Source organism: Camelus ferus, chromosome 1 (genome assembly GCF_009834535.1).
Source record: "Camelus ferus isolate YT-003-E chromosome 1, BCGSAC_Cfer_1.0, whole genome shotgun sequence".
Classification (NCBI taxonomy): domain Eukaryota; kingdom Metazoa; phylum Chordata; class Mammalia; order Artiodactyla; family Camelidae; genus Camelus; species Camelus ferus.
Genome location: NC_045696.1, coordinates 9,772,111 through 9,788,424, shown reverse-complemented (window position 1 = coordinate 9,788,424; position 16,314 = coordinate 9,772,111). Strand labels below are relative to the sequence as shown.

At 43.0% G+C, this 16,314-nt stretch overlaps 1 long non-coding RNA gene across 3 annotated transcripts in view; it reads left to right on the top strand.

The window, feature by feature from the left end:
* The first annotated feature begins 7,590 nt into the window (after positions 1 to 7,590).
* LOC116661005 overlaps positions 7,591 to 16,314 on the top strand; it is a 132,130-nt gene continuing 123,406 nt past the window's right edge. For all 3 annotated transcript variants that reach the window (XR_004316783.1, XR_004316771.1, XR_004316766.1), the window contains exon 1: positions 7,591 to 8,859. This is a non-coding gene — a long non-coding RNA (uncharacterized LOC116661005). The remainder of the gene's footprint in view (positions 8,860 to 16,314) is intronic.

The window sequence follows — 16,314 nt, the reverse complement described above, 5'->3', positions numbered from 1 at the left end:
TCTAGTGTCTTTTTGCCCCAGTTCCACTCTCAGCTGATGACCTCACTCCCTATTTTACTGAAAAAATTAAGGCAATCATAAGAAAAGTTCCACAAAAGCTCAAACCACACCTACTATCCTGCTTGCATCTGTAACTGCATCCTTCAACCCCCATCCTGGGCGGATGGCCCGTGATGCTACAGAGAGCTCACGTCTCCCCTGTGCCCAGGGTTCTGTCTCCTTGTGCCTACTGGGGCATCACCCAGCAAATTTCACCCCCTCCCTCCTGCATCATCCAATTTCCCAGACTTCTGGTCGTTCTTATCAGCAAAAACATGCTGTTCATTCTCTGGGAAAAAAACTCAAAAGGGTTATCTCTACTAGTCCTTTCTTCTCTTTTCGGTCTCCCTAATGAAGATAATAATGAAAGGAACAAAAAGAGGTCCAGCCTTTTGTACTGAAGCCCATCGCCTACGCCTGCCCCTTGAATTTGCTTCTGCCCCCACCCCACTGTACCACTGCTCCTCTGAGCCCGGATTTCACTCTGCCATCAGAGACACTGATACAGTTGCTCACATCCTCCCCCTTGAAATGCCCTCCTCTCTTGGTTTCTAGGGCATCACAGACTCTGCTCCTGACTCTGGTTTCCTCTGCAGACTCTTTGCTGGTTCCTCCTCACTTTCCTGACGCTTAGTGTTGGGATGTTCCAGGCTCAGCCCAGACCTGCTCTCTGTCTGCTCCCACTCCTTTGCTTCCCAGGTGATGTCATCCGCTTTTCTGATGCTAAATATATATTTGTATGTAGACCTTGAGGCATCCTGGGCCCCTCACCTTCCTCCACATCCCCCATCCAGTACCCGCAGTAACTCCTGTCTTCTCACCTTCAGTAGGTATCTAGAATCCCACTGGTCCAAACCGTACCCTCTCTCTCCTAGACCATAATAACTTCTTTATTAGTTTTCTGGGGCTGCTGTAACAAAGCACCAGAAACTGGGTGGCTTAAAACAACAGAAATTTATTCTCTCACAGCTCTGGAGGCTGGAAGTCTGAAACCAAGGTGTCAGCAGGGCTGACACGCCCTCCAAAGGCTCTGGAGGAGGATCCTTCCTTGACCCATCTGGCTTCGAGTGGCTCGTGACGTTCCCTGGCTGCGGCATCGCCCAGTGTCTGCCTGTCTTCAGCGGCCCCTTCCCTGTGTGTCTGTTTCCTCCCCTCGTCCTGGGCTTTTGATGCAGAGCCCACTGGGAGTCCAGGAGGATCACACCTCCAGATCCTTGATGAATTACATCTGCAAAGACTATTTCCAAATAAGGCCACATTCTGAGGTGTCAGGTGGACATGAATTTGGGGGGACACTATTCAGTCCACTCCACCCCCTTGTGAACCCCCTCTTCCTTCTCTTGGCAACCACTGCTCTGACTTCAGCCCCACGGCTTGAGCACATGGCTCCTCTGCTTAAACCCTCCAGAGGCTCCTACTTCACCTGCAGTAATGGCCAATGTCCTTCTAATGGCCTATAAAACCTGGCTGGTCTGGTCACCCTGTCAACCTCCCACCTGATCTGCCCCGGACTTTTGTTCGGTCAGTGCCCTCTGCCTGCCTGAGCCCTGCCTGCAGTCTTCTTATCTAACAGACACACATCTGACATTTAATACGCCAGGCCCAGTTCTAAGTATTTTATGAACATTTACTTGCTTAGTTCTTTTAGTTTTCTCAACAACCTTATGCCATGGGTGCTAACACCCCTCATTTTCCAGTGAAGGAAATCCAGGTACAGAGGAGTTAAGCAATTCTCCTAAGGCCACACAGCTAATGGTCCTAACAGGGGCACAGCACCACCTCTCCTTCAGGCCTTGGCCAAGTGTCACCCTCCCAGTGGGGGCTTTCCTGACCCCCCTGCTTTCCCCACCTCCTTCCCCTGCTGTACTGTTCACTGCACTTATTTTGCCATCTGATGTATATTTTATTTACTTACATCTACACTGTCTGTCCTCCCCCCCACCCCCCAGGGGGAATATAAGCTCCAGTGGGTATGAATTTTCTCTGGCTGGTTCGTGGATGCATCCTCAGCGTAGAGGGTGCCTGACCCACTGCAGTCAGATGAACAAAGAGGACTTTTCGGAGAGAACATGGCAGATTTAAGTTAGTGCCCTAGGCTTTGAAAGCCCCCGTTCTAAGAGCGCCAGCTTCCACAGCCCTGTCTTCCACGTGTCCTGGGTGGAGAACAGATTGGTCCAAAACTGGATGAAGATTAGTCAGGATGAGTACAGCGAAGTACCTGTAGATGTAAAATCACAAACTTCGGAGGCTGGGTTCGCTGCAGGTAGTGAAAGACTCCTGGCCTGTGGCCCAGCAGTCCCACTGGTGGGCGTTTACCGTGAATCATGATTGGCACACAGCGGATAGTCATCAAATTCCTTTAAGAAAATCAAAACATTGAAAATCACCTCAATGTTCTACAGTAGGAGACTAATTGAAATACATTGCATACAGACTTGCTAACATGGACTTACCACCATTACAGAGCAGCACGAGGAAACGGCTATGATCTATTGATAGGAGCAACGTGAAATTTAAACAATGTCTAATGTGTCTTAGATACAGAGACTTAATAGGAAAATAAAAAAGGTTTGCACCCAAAAAGAGAACCGGCTTTACCAGGATAGCAAAAAATATAGAGATGAGTCAGTATATCAATGAGAGCTCACAGATAGAACAGAAAAATCAGTGTCTCTTGGCATAATTTTGAACACAGAAACATCATCAGGTCGGCACCAACTTGCAAGAAAACCAGCCAGCATGAGGGTCACCCACGAGGGAGGGCTGGGTGTGCGTCAAGCCGGCGAGTCTAGGGTGACGGCCAGCCCTTCCGCTGGCGATCTGCTGGCAAACCCCCCGTGGGGGCCCAGAGTGTCCCGGAGAAGGTCCCTGGTGTAAACCTGGGTGGACTCAGAAGATGAGACAGAGGAGAGGCTGTGGTTTGACCACAAGTCTTCCTGGGAACGCCTCTTGAGGGCTTGCTGGTGTTTCCCACTCACCGGGCTGGTTTCTCTTCAAGCTGAATAAATCGGTGTTGGTAGATTCATTTTAGTTTGCTTCCTAAGCCAGTCTGAAGTGTTGCTAGGACTTTTTCTCAGACTAGGAGCTGCTTGGGTTGTCGTGATGGTGACGGTCTGATGCTGGGAAAGAGTGAGACAGCCCTGAGCAGGGGGCGAGTGGGGGCCCCCGGCTGTCACTGGATGAAAGCAGTAGCTTAACGGCGGTACAGGACAGTCTGAGTGAGTCTTTAAAAAAAAAATCAGGAGAAAAAGACCGGAATGCTGAGTGCCAACATACCAGCCGTAGTTGACTCTGAGAATTGTGATGATGGGTATGAAAAAAATAAATAAATAAAGGGCTACGTGCTGACGAACATAGTAGAAATATTTCCAATAACAATGAAGAAAGACTGAGCAAGAAAAACAGCATGAGAAACAACCTAAAGGGTCCTCACAGCAACCTTCCTACTTGGCAGATGCCTGATTCAGAGAGAGCTCACATGGCGCGGGGCATGGTGGACCTGGTGTGTGAAGTCATCATCCCTGGGGGCTTTATTCTGCTCTTCCTGGTCTTAGGAGAGACCCAAGAGGGCTCAGTGAAGCACAGCTAATGACAGAATTAAGAAGATAATAGCAGTTTGGATTATTTAGCCTAAAAGAAATTATGGCCTAAAAATTGCCTGAAGTAAGTCAAGAGGTTTCAGATGAAGACACTGATCAATTGTAAGCCATTTTCACAGAGGACAGAAGAAAAAATGGCCTCAAATTGATTAAGAAAGAGCTTGAAGCAGAGATCCTTGCCAGGGAGGCTGTTGAGAGCCAGCCTGGGCAGACAATGGGCTTGCTCAGTCCGAGGAGAACTAAATATAGGAAACACCATCTGTTCTGGAAGGTCCAGGGAGACGTTCCAGAAGGTTCCTTGAAGTTCCAGCCCTATGATGTCTCGATGAAGGTATAAGCTCACAGAATCTATTCCTGAACAACCTATCCTGGAATGCGAAGTGCCTGTGTTTTTAGCCAGGGCTGGTCTGGGGAGAGCCGGTGGCCATCTGTGTAATGAGAGGGCTGCCAAGTTACCATTCCTCCCGCCGAGTCATGCTGTCTGAAGTTCTCCCAGGTGCCAATCACGGGCTTGGTCACCAAGAGCCCGATGGAGCACGAGTGATGCACTTACAGGCTTCTTTCTTCTTCTCTTAAGGTCAAGTAGGAACGAGTGTGGAGATTTTGAGATAACTAGTTTAGAGTTTCTCTCTTTTAGGAATTTTCAGGAAAAGTATCCAAAACATAGAAACAAGGCAAAAGGGCATGTCCTCTGAATGTCACATGGAGCCATTGTTTGACAGGCTCACCCCAGGATCACTTAATTCTTGAGGACAATCTACCTGTGTTTGACTTAACCATTCGCTGGTTGATAAGCCCAGACACAGTAAAGTTCCATGTTCAAGCATCAATTTCTGTCCCTAATGAAAAGATAACGACGAAGGCTATGTTTTTATTCCCATGAAGGGCATTAACCAGTTTTGTATCTACCGTACGACCCCGCAGTCATTCTAACATTCTGTTTGGTTTCTAAATGCCAGTAAATTCTGCAAGTGCTCTTTGAACCATCTTTCCTGTCCTACTGGTTTGCCCATTTTCATGAGTTACATAAATCTTGGACTCATGTCACATGTTCATTTTATGTCTGTGTGGGAGTCATGGGCTTAACTTTTTGAAACTTAATACTTTGAGAGAGGAAGGAGCAGAGACACCATCAGGAGAATGACAGTGATTGCTGTCTGTATAGATGTTTATACGGTCCTTCTTGGAAGGAGAAGGATTCGTCTGTTCCCGTGTAATCCATGATTAGCCAATCCTTGGTGAGTAACTGAATTTTTTCCAACCTTAACAGTTAGCTGAGAGTGAGGTCTGCAGGACTGGGTCTAGGTGAAGCCGGTGCCTCCAGGATGGAAAGGAGTGAGTTCTGAGTGATCGAATAGTTAAGACTTTGAAATGGGAACCCTGACAGATGCAAACGTCAAACTGGGGAGTCGGATTTCAGAGGCAGAGGGGTTCAGGGGACGTCAAGGTCCTGATGTGATTTGGGAGGTGAGCGAGGCAAGGGCTGGGCTCCCTGGAGTAGAGGACCGAGGCAGAAAGCGGCCCTGAGCCCGAGGAGCCACCCGTGGGGATGTTAACTCCTCCCTGATGGTGACAGACCCTGGAGGTGGCAACAGGAACTCCGGCCCTGTGACGCTGGAGGGAGTGGGGTGCGAGGAGGGGAGCCAGGTCTCAGCCTCGGCCAGAAGGTGGAGGGACGCGGAAGGGCCGAGGGTGACAAAGAAAGGCTCCTTTAAACAGAACGGGACAGGGGGTGAGGGCAGGGATGCCACACAGCTGTGGGGAGTTCAAGGCTCTAGGAGGGGACTGGAGACTAGGGGAGCGAACTTTTCGGGCTGTGCCCAACAGTTCCCTGGTGACAGGCACCGATGAAGGAAGTCAGCCATGCGAGGCTCAACCATCCTAAGGGCGGTTTGTCGCGTGGGAGACAAACAGGCAGCGTCTGAGTGAGGTCGCTGCCTGCCCTACCCCAAGGCACAGAGACATGGGGAAACCTCGGACACCACCTGGGATGCTGCTGACGTCTCATCCTGCACGTTTCTCAGAAAACAGCTCCTCCATCTCGCAAGGAAGGGTCCGGGGACGGGAAAGCGGAGGAGGCGGCGACCCGCCACTCATGCCTTAGGAGGCAACACATGGCCCTGGCGGCCTCGGACCTGCGGGGCTGGAGTTCACCCTGGGACGGCAGGCTGGGCGCTGCGGGACTCCGCTCCCCGCGCCCCGGGGCGGCTAATCCGTCCCTGTCCGGGGTCCCACCCGTGGAGTGCCCGGGGCCCCCACGCGAGGGGCCCGAGCCCTCACAGGCACCTCCCACATAAACCAAAAGGCCACCCTTCCGTGCCCGCGTTGTGCGGCGGCCATTCCACTCCATGGGTGTCTCTCTTCACAGCTGCAAATTCCAGTTTTATCTCTGTTGAGTTTTCAAACCTGTTTACTTTTGATTACAGTTTGGTTTTGAAAGGGAAGAGGCACACACGACCCAGCTCCCTGTTTTTTTCTCTTGGATGGAATAACAAAGCTTATTTATGGTGGAATTATTTTTTTTTTCATTACGGCCTATTTAATTTTATTACTCTACCACCTTGTGTTTTGAATTGGATGGGGGAAGAATACGCCACTGTGTTTTTTTTTCCCTCTTGCCATTGATTGTGGAAAAAAAGTGTAGCATCCTATTAGTCATTCTGTACCACGATGGCTTTTCGCCTGTGACCAACAGAATTATATTTTACACTCAAAAGAAGTCTCTGAAGGAACACTTTCAATTCAACACGGGTGGTCATAAGATTCAAATTCTGGCCAGCCCCAGGCATCACACCCCAAGTCCACTTCCTCCCTGGTTGATGATGATCCTCTCCAAGGATTCAGTAGACTGTGGGGCGTGAAGTTTGAGCTTCAAAGAGAAGTTTGAGCATGCTGTTTATTTGGCTCTTCTTACTATGCAAACCAGCTGAAGGCATTACTTCACTACGTATTTTGCTGCCGCTCTTGGTTACAGCCACCTTGGCTCCCCAGGTTACTTCTCCATCACGCTGGCCTTTGCTTTCTTAGGCCTGGAAAGAGGATAAGAAAAGACATCTCTCCTTGGAACCAAGGAGGTTCCTTCACTGCTCAAGCAGGTTTGCAAAAGAGCTGGTCGAACGTCACCTGAAGCTTTATTACATGTTCTAAATATTAGGTTTGGATCCACATTTCTTACTATTTTCTACTGTGTTCTTACCATGTTTTCTACCATGTTGAACTAAATAGGTACTTTAAGGAGATGCTTCTGCCTCTGTCTGCATTTCTAGGAGAGAAAATGGAATCACAGGGGAGGAGGCTTGCCTTGCCTGAAATCCCCACAATTTAAGAGAAAGACTTTGATCCGACTTTATTGTTTCCCTGGTACAAATGAAAGGGAATCAGATGCTCTCCAGGAAGGAGGTGGGGATGCCGAAGTCCCAGTTTCCCGTAGTTTACCTGTTCCTCGGTTACCTTAAAAAGCATCCTACCAACGTGGAGAAATCAGAACCCCCACGCACTGCTGGTGGGAATGGAAAGCAGTGCAGCAGCTTTGGTAAGAGTCTGGCAGATCCTCAGAAAGCTGGACAGAGAGTTACCACAACTCAGCAGTCCTATTCATAGGCATCTACCCAGGAGAACTGAAGAACTTATGTCCACACAAAAACTTGTACGTAAGCGTTCACAGAAGCATTATTCACAATAGCCGAAACGGAGATACAGCCCAAGCATCCTTCAACTGATGAATGAATAAATACCATGTGCTATATCCATACAGTGGACTATTATTTGGCAGTAAAAAAAGAATTTTAATAAAATCTGTAAGCCGAAAATAAAAATAAATCATTGGGGCGATTTTTTTACTTCAAATCAAGGAAACTAAACATATAATAATAACAATAACAATAATAATAATAATAATAATAATAATAATAATAATAATAATAATTTGTTTCTTATAGTTACTATTCTTACATATCTCATTTGATTTTCCTAATAACCTTCGAAAATAGCTATTATCATTTCCATTTTCAGATGAGGAAATCAAGGTTCAAAGAATACTTTCTGAAGCTCCCAGCTCTTCTGTCTCCAAAGCCTGGTCCTTACAGCTTCTGACGTGCAATGCCCACCATGTAACAGGCACCAATGGTGGCATCTTCAGAAGTGTGTCATCTTCTGTGGGATACACTTGACCTCAGGCTGGCAGAGCAGGGTGGGGTTAATGGTGGAAAGAACCAGTTACAGTGTGGTCTCATGTTTTTAGACAAATATTTTGGAAGAGGCAGGGCCCACAGATACGTGCAATTTTCTGTAGTTCTGATTGGTACAGTTCCGGGTGGTAATTAGGTAACAGATTCAGGCACCAGCAAGTAGTTTTGCTCCTGTATCCTGAGAAGGACTGTGGGCGCAGTTCTGAATTCATGGACAGGAGGAAACTTTGTAATACATTAATTCATTCACTCATTCCAATTACTCCTGGGTAATTCTTTTTCTATCTGTGGATCCGTCTGGGTCTGAAGCAAGCTTCTTGGATCCATGGCTAGAGAGCTTTTCTAGTTTGGTTTCTGGAGACAAGTCACCCTTGGTAATTCCTGGTTTCATGCCAGTGGCTCCTTCTAGCTCCCAGCCTCTCCTGGCCCAGCAGCCTGGGCTCCTTGTTCAGTCCAGACCCCCAATCCCTGCCCAGATGTCCAGACCTATGTTTGACTCTGTAAGGCTTTAGACTGTTTTTAATACTTTAGCTACTGTTCACTGCTTTATGTCACCCCCTTTTCTCTGGTTTCTCTCTGTTTGGTTTTGAGATCGGCTCTGTAACAAAATTCTGTTTTTGGATTTCCATCCATTTGGGGTAGGATGGCCTTTCTCATCATGTCAGTCTTCCACATCGACTAGACTGTCTATTTATTTTTACCTTTTCCTTTGGGGCCTAATTGTGATGGGCTGGATGTCTGTGTGCCACTCCCCACCAACAGTTCACATGCTGAAGCCCTACTCCCCAGTGTGATGGTATTAGGAGGCGGGGCCTTGGGGAGGTGATTAGGTCATGCGGAAAAAGCCTTCATGAATGGGATTAGTGTTCTTATGAGAAGAAATAAGAGAACTCTCTCTCTCTCTCCCCCACCTCCCTCTTCCTGCACCCGGTGAAGATACAACGAGAAGACAGCCTTCCATAAGCCAAGAAGAGAGCTCTCACCAAGAGCTTGACTATCTGGCCCTCTGACCTTGGACTTCAGCCCCTGGAACTGTGAGAAAGAAACATTTGTTGTTTAGATTTCCTAGTCTATGTGTTCTGTTAAAGCAGCCTGAGCTAAGACATTAGTCAGTCAATTTTTGCAAAACCATTTCCAAGTGTTTGAAGAGAATTTGCTTTCTAAATTTAGCCTGAAGTTCTACACAGATGTATGACTTGTGGCTTATTGGTTGCTCGGTTTCCCCAGATCTTTTCTTGACCTGGTAATTTCAAAGAGAGTTGCTGAAGTATCCTACACTGACTGTGGATTCATCTGTTTCTTTCACTTTGGAGAAGTTCTGCCCTATATATTTAGAAACAGTGTCATAAGGAATAGATAATGGTTCATGACTCTTTTTCTATTTGGAGTTGTACCTATTATTATAAAATACCCCCTTTTGTCCTATTTAAAGCTATTGGTCGCAAATTCCACTTCATCTCCTCTTCATGTTGCCTCTGCTTTTTTGTTTTCTCTTGCCTTGTATGTTTTCCCATCTCTTTTCAAGCTTTCTTTGTAATTTTGTTTGGCTCCTTCTCATAAATAGCATATAACAAATAGTGCTTTAAAATTCTATTTCAGAATATTTTTCATTCAGTGGAGGAATTTAATCTAGTCACATTTATTGAGATGTCTCAATATCTTTGGTCTTATTTTTTCACCTTATCTCTTTTTTCACTATTTATTAAATTTCTTCTGTGTCCTGTTTTTTTTTTACTTTCTTTATTCTTCCTGGATTAGTCAGTTTTTAAAAGAATTCTTTCTGCCCATCTTTCCCCCATCCTTGTTGGTTACTGGAAGTTCACCTGTGTTATCTCTTTAAAATAATTTGATTTTTCTTAATCCAGAGAACTCCTAGTCTTTTCTCAAAAATGGGATGTGGGTAGTATATTTATTTAAGTCCTTGCAAAGTCCCAAAGTGTCTTCCTCTGGCCTTCCGGATGCAAGATATTGGCCAAGCAGAGGGATCTTGGATCAGAGTCTTATCTCTCAAAAGCCTTAAACCTGGCTCCATTGCTTCAGGGTTCCAGCTGTTTCCAGTAAGGACTCTGGTGCCATTCAAACTCCCTTCCTTAGGTAAATAATTGCTCTTTGTTCTCTAGTAGCTGGAATTTGGGAATTCACCAGATTTTGTCCAGGTGTGACTCTTTTTTTCAAATTTCATTTTATTTTTTGCTATTCAAATTATTATTTATCTTGCTTGGCACTTGGAGTTTATTTGCCTTCTGGTTCAAAAATTGGTCTTTATTGAGTTCAAGGAGTGTTTTCTTCTATTTGCTTTTCAACTTTGCTTCTCCATATTGTTTTTCTCTCCTTTTCTGGAGCTCTCAATATTTAACAGCTAATATTCTCCCACTGTGCAGTGTTCTTGAATATGTACTCCCTTGCTCTCATATTTTATTCATGCTTTTCATTTCATTGAATTTTTGCTCTATGTTCCAGGGTCAGTCAGGTCATTGATCATTCAGATCAACTTGTTTACTGGTGCCATCACAAGAAAGGTCAAGGCTGAGGGATGGAATATAAACTTTTGCCCTAATTGCTTGGGGATGGTTTACACCTGGAAGGCAAGAGGATCCAAAGCCCCTTGATGGGGAGATTACCTCAGTAAAGGGGCAGCTTCAGATTCTGAGGCGTTTTCAGACTGACCAAACCCAGGATGAATCCAGTTTCCAGAGGAAATAGCAGTGTTGACAGTTTTGAAGCTGAGTTTACCCTTTGATCCTCTTGGTTATTTCCTGGAAACACATCTTTTCTCCCTTTGTGCTCTGTTTATGGGCCCACAGACTTGCTCATCCTCCACCATGTGCTCTGAGTATTGTTACCTTTTGTCCCTGGTCAGCTTTCTCCTGCGTCTGTGACCTCCATTCTCTGTCCACCTGTGTTAGTCAGCTCAAGCTGCCATGACAAAATACCACAGAATGGGTGGCTTAAACAACAGACATTTATTTCTCACAGCTCTGGAGGCTGGAAGTCCAAGATCAAGGTGTTGGCAGGGCTGGCTTCTTTCAAGGCCCCTCTCCTTGGCTTGCAGACGGCCATTTGCCCGCTGCGTCCTCATGTGGTCTTTTCTCCGTGTGTGTGTGTATTCCTGGTGTCTCTGTGGGCATCCAAATTTCCTCTTCTTTTAAGGAACCGATCAGATTGGATTCGGGCCCACCCTAACACATCATTTAATATGAATTGCCTCTTTAAAGGCCCTGTCTCCAAATATAGTCACATTCTGAGGCACTAGATGTTAAGGGTACAACATACGAGTTTGAGGGCCACAATGCAGTCCTTAACACACCCTTGGAGCGCAGTGCAGGCTTGATCTGTTGGTGCTCCTTAAGGGTTTGTTGAGTGCCTAAATGAAAGCAATTTGTTCTCTTTCCCTAATTTGATCTTTGAGCAAGTTGTGATGCGGTGAGATGGTAAGTGCTTTCTTCAGATAAATTAAATGAACAAACTCCTTATTGTCTATTTTATGCTTAGCCAGTCACATTTTGTGTAAGCGACTCTAAAGTGGTGTAAATACATGATCCTTTCTTTTTTCCTCCCCCCAAAGAGCCTCCTATTGCATGGTAATGAAATGAGCTCTATGCCTGAGGTCAGATTCAGCCCATAGGCTTTGTGGCAAAGCCACTAAATTTCTCACAACAAGCCTGTGTTTGTCTCTGGTCTACGGGGATTTGAATCTGTATTATTGCATGCTGGATCTACCTGCCTTGGGAATTTAGTTCCTTTTTTACATATTAGCACACTTTCTCTGTTTAATCATGTTTCCTTCCATGCTCTGCCTCAAGCTCTGACAAATTCGAGTTTTCCCAAAGGCGCAGAGAAGTGTCTTATATTGATTGTGTCTGTTATTTGCGGTTGTTCCTCTAGTGTATAATAACGGAAAATGGAATTAAAATTTTTTTCCTTTGGCTATTTTTATTCTTTTGCATTCTTAATTTTTGTATTTTGCTTTCAGTCTCCTCACTGAATTTTTGATCTCTGAAATAGTGATTTTAAATAGCTATCTTACGGTATATGTATCCATGACCGAATTTGTTGCCAAGTATACAAAATGAATGGATTCCTTAATCAAATGTTAAATGCCTACATAGCAGAGTTTACGTACAGAACTGAGATGGAGATCCGGAATTGGATTCCATCATGGATACCAACAAGATGACAGCTTCCAAAGGACTTAGAATTTCATTGAATTTAACAGTTTACCAATGCTGCCTAATGAAACAAATATGATTCTCTTCTGCGCATGGTCTCAGCAGCCAAGAGAAGTTCATGTCCTGGCCATTCTAAACTACTTGTTACGACCCACATTTCTACACTCTGGTTCTTTTCTGGCTCTTGAGCATGACTTTTTGTCTGCTGAGAACACTCTTCCTCCTGTGCTCACTGGGAAGCCTTCTCTGATCCCAGACTAGCCTACGTGCTCTTCAGGGGCTCCCAAAGCTCCCAGCTGCTCCTGCTGAGCAGGTATAACGTTGATTTGCAAGCAGCTATTGCTATGTCTGTCTCTCCCTTTTGACTAAAAGTCCTTCTGTGTCATGCACCTCTTGGGAAGCTGATGTAGCCTATGGATCCTATCTTAAAATTGTGTTTTTAAGTGTGTGAAAAAAAACCACACTGGGTTCTGGTTCAAGGCAAAATGGAGTAAGTGCATTCCACTCTGTCTGAAAAGCAAATGGTAGTTGGCAGACTGGTGAAGAAGACAGACTCTGAAGTATCCCTGAACATGTTGTGAGTTACTGTTTTTCCCCTTCCAGAACCCCCCAGCCTAGATCCAGCACAGCCCTGAACCCAGGAATGGGCACTGGTGCCTATAAAGAGAGCCCCACCCAGGTCCTGCCCTAGGGAGCAGGAAGGAGGTCCCCTAATACTAAGAAATGGTGGAGAAATCCCCTGCTTTGTTTTGTTTTCCTTTTCTCCATCCTCTTGTGCCCAGACCCCAAGCAATCCTGTGGTGTCAGGGACATGAGAGCTCACAGGATCCTAAAATTGAGTGAGGAGAATCTTCCCTCTGATCAGGGGAGCTTGGTCCCAAGAGTGCAGGGCAAACTCTCAATTTTTTTTTTCCTTTTATGTCCTCCACTACTGTGTCCCTGGACACAGATGCAGTTGTGGGAAATGCATAGAAGAGCAGGCTAAGTAAAGCCCCAGCTTTTTTGGCCAGGGGACTAAAAAGTTGAGCCCCTGGGGACTGGAAAGTACCAGAGAGAAGGAAGAGCCAGGGAAAGCAACCCCATAAAGTTGTTTATGAACTTCTCGGCTCACCCCTGAGAAACACAAGAATAGACCTGACCTCAAATAGCATACCATAAATTCTGAGAACTGAACTACAAAATAGACCATTGCCCAGGTTTCAGACTGGCTACTGGATAGTGTACACAGGAAAGAGCTGAAATCTTGGGAAACAGGACTTATATTAGAACCCAAACCATGGAAGACGGGTTGGAACATGTGACCTGAACTCAACCCGGTAGATTCTAATTAAAATACAAACAAACAAACAAAATACTCCATAGGATTTAGACAAAAATCTAGAGTCTGGTAACATAGTCATCAAGATGCAATTAAAAATTTCTCAGCACCTATGAAGAATTGCGATAATCTCAATTTGTATGGGAAAAGATAGTCAACAGAGACCAATGCTTAGATAACACAGAATTTAGAACAAGTATTATAAAAATACCCCAACATGTAAAAGCAAACATTCTTAAAATGAATAAGGAGATTAAAAGTCTCAGAAAAGAAATAAAAGATATAAAGAAGAACCAAAAGGAAATTCAAGAGTGGAGAAATACTATAGCCAATAAAAAAATCTCACTGGATGCAATTCAATAGCAGAATGGAGCTGAGTCAGTGAACTTCAGTTTAGATCAATAGAATTGATAAAATCTGAATAATACAGAGAAAAAAGACTAAAAGTAAAAAAGAACAGAGTTTCATCAGCTGGTGGGAAAGTACCAAATATTGTAACAATCTTGTCGTAGGAGTCCTAAAAAGAAAGGATGTGGCGCATAGAAAATGTATGAAGAAAACAATGGCTGAAAACTTGTCAAATTTGGAGAAAGACATAGACCTACAGACTAAGAACTCTAAGAAATCCCAAACGAGATAAACCCAAAGAAATCTATGCCCAGACACATCATTATCAAACTGCTGAAAACTAAAGAAAAAAAAATTAAAGCAGCCAGAGAAAAAATAACACTTATAAGGAGAACATGATTCAAATAGCCACAGCTTTCGCCAGAAGAAAATAGAACTTTTAAAAAGAATACTTTATTTTATTTTGGGGAGGGGGAGTAATTAGGTTTTACTTATTTTTAGAGGAGGTACTGGGGATTGAAGCCAGGACCTCGTGCCTGCTAAGTATGCACTTTACCACTTGAGCTGTACCCTCCCCCTTTAAATAACATTTTAAAAGAATTGTCAACCCACAGTTCTACATCCAGTAAAAATATCCTTCAGAAATGAAAATGAAATAAAGACAATCTTAGATGAAAGACACATAAGAGACTTCACTGTCACCAGCTGTATTGCTTAAGGATGAGAAATGACACCAGAAGGAAAGTTGGAACATCAAAAATGAAGGAAGAACAACAGAAATGATACATACCTGGGTAAATGTAATAGACTGTTCTCCTCTTGAGTTCTTTAAATATGTTTGATGGTTAAAGACAAAAATTACAAAAGTGTCTAGTAGGATTTTCAATGTATGTTGATGTAACAAGTACAACAGTAACATAAAGGAGGGAGGGTAATGGTACCTATATAGTGGTAATACATCACTTGAAGTTGTAAATACTGATTCTACATAGACTATGAAAAGTTAAGTATGTGTGCATTAATCCCTAAAACAATAAGTTAAAAGTTACACAGAGATATATAGTAAAAAAGTGATAAATAAGTTAAAATAGACATTTTAAAAATGTTTATATAATCTAAAAGAAAGCAAGAAAAGAGAAAATATAGAAATTAAAATAGAGAGACAAACAAAACAAATTATAAAATGGTAGACCTAAATCCTAAATACCAGTAATTACATTAAATATAAGTGGACTAAACATGCTAATTAAAAGATAGATTGTCAGGATATATTTAAAAAATGACTCAATAATATACTGTTTACAAGAAACACATTTTAAATATAATGACCTAGGTAAGCTAAAAATAAAAGATGGAAAATATAGATCACTAATCAGAAGAAAACTGGAGTGGCTAGAATAATATCTGACAAAGCAGATTTTTGAGCAAAGGAAATTACCAGGGATAAAAAGGGATAATACTTAATGATAAAAAGGTCAATTCATCAAGTAGACACACAATCCTAAATGGATATGTACCAAATAAATGAGTTTGCAAATGTGTGAAACAAAAATGAACAGATCTGAAATAAAAAACAGACAAATCTACAATCATATTGGGAAACTTCAATATTCTTCTCTCAGTAATCAATAGAATTGGCAGACAGAAAACCAGCAGGGGTATAGTACAGAAAACCCCAAAGCAAAAAAGCAAAAAAACCCCAAAAAACCCAAAACAAAACAACAACAACAAAAAACCCCTGAACAATACTATAAACCACTGGTTCTATCTGACATTTATAGAACACTCCACCCCAAAACAGCAGAATACACATTCTTCTCAAGTATACATGGAATCTTTACAAAGATAAACCAGATTTTACATCCTAAGATACATTTTTTAAAAACTTAAAGAGTTGAAATCATACAGAGTATGTTCTCTGACTATAATGGAATTAGGCTAGAAATCAATAACAGTATGATTGGAAAAATTCCAAACCCTTGGAAATTAAACAGCATACTTCTAACTAATCCGTGAGTCAAAGAGGAAGTCTCAAGGAAATTAGAAAAATATTCTGAACTGAATAAATATCAAAATGTAACATATCAAAATTTGTAGGATGCAGGAAAAGCAGTGCTCAGAGGGAAAATTATGTAATTAAAATGCTCATATTAGAGAAGAGAAAGATATCAAACCAATAGTCTAAGCTGCTCCCTAGAGAAATTAGAAACAGAAGAGCAAAATAAACCCAAAGCAAGCAAAAGACAGAGAGTAACAGAAGTAAGAGTATAAAGCAATGAAATGGAATACAATTTTAAAAACAATAAAGAAAAATCAATAAAATCAAAACTTGCTTCTTTGAGAAGTTCAATAAAATTGATAAATCTTTAAAGAGACTGGCAGAGAGAGAGCAAAAATGATGAATATTAGGAATGAAAGAGGGGTTATCATTACAGGCTCTACTCATAAATTTGACAATTTAGATAAAGTGGACAAATTCTGCCAAAACCACAAACTATCAAAACTCACTCAAGATGAAATATAGATAAACTGAATAGTCCTAAAATTATTCTGAAAATTGAATTTGTACTTTAAAACCTTCTGTAAAAGAAAGCTTTGGGCCCAAATGATTTCACTAGCAAATTCTACCAAATATTTAAATAAGAAATACAATA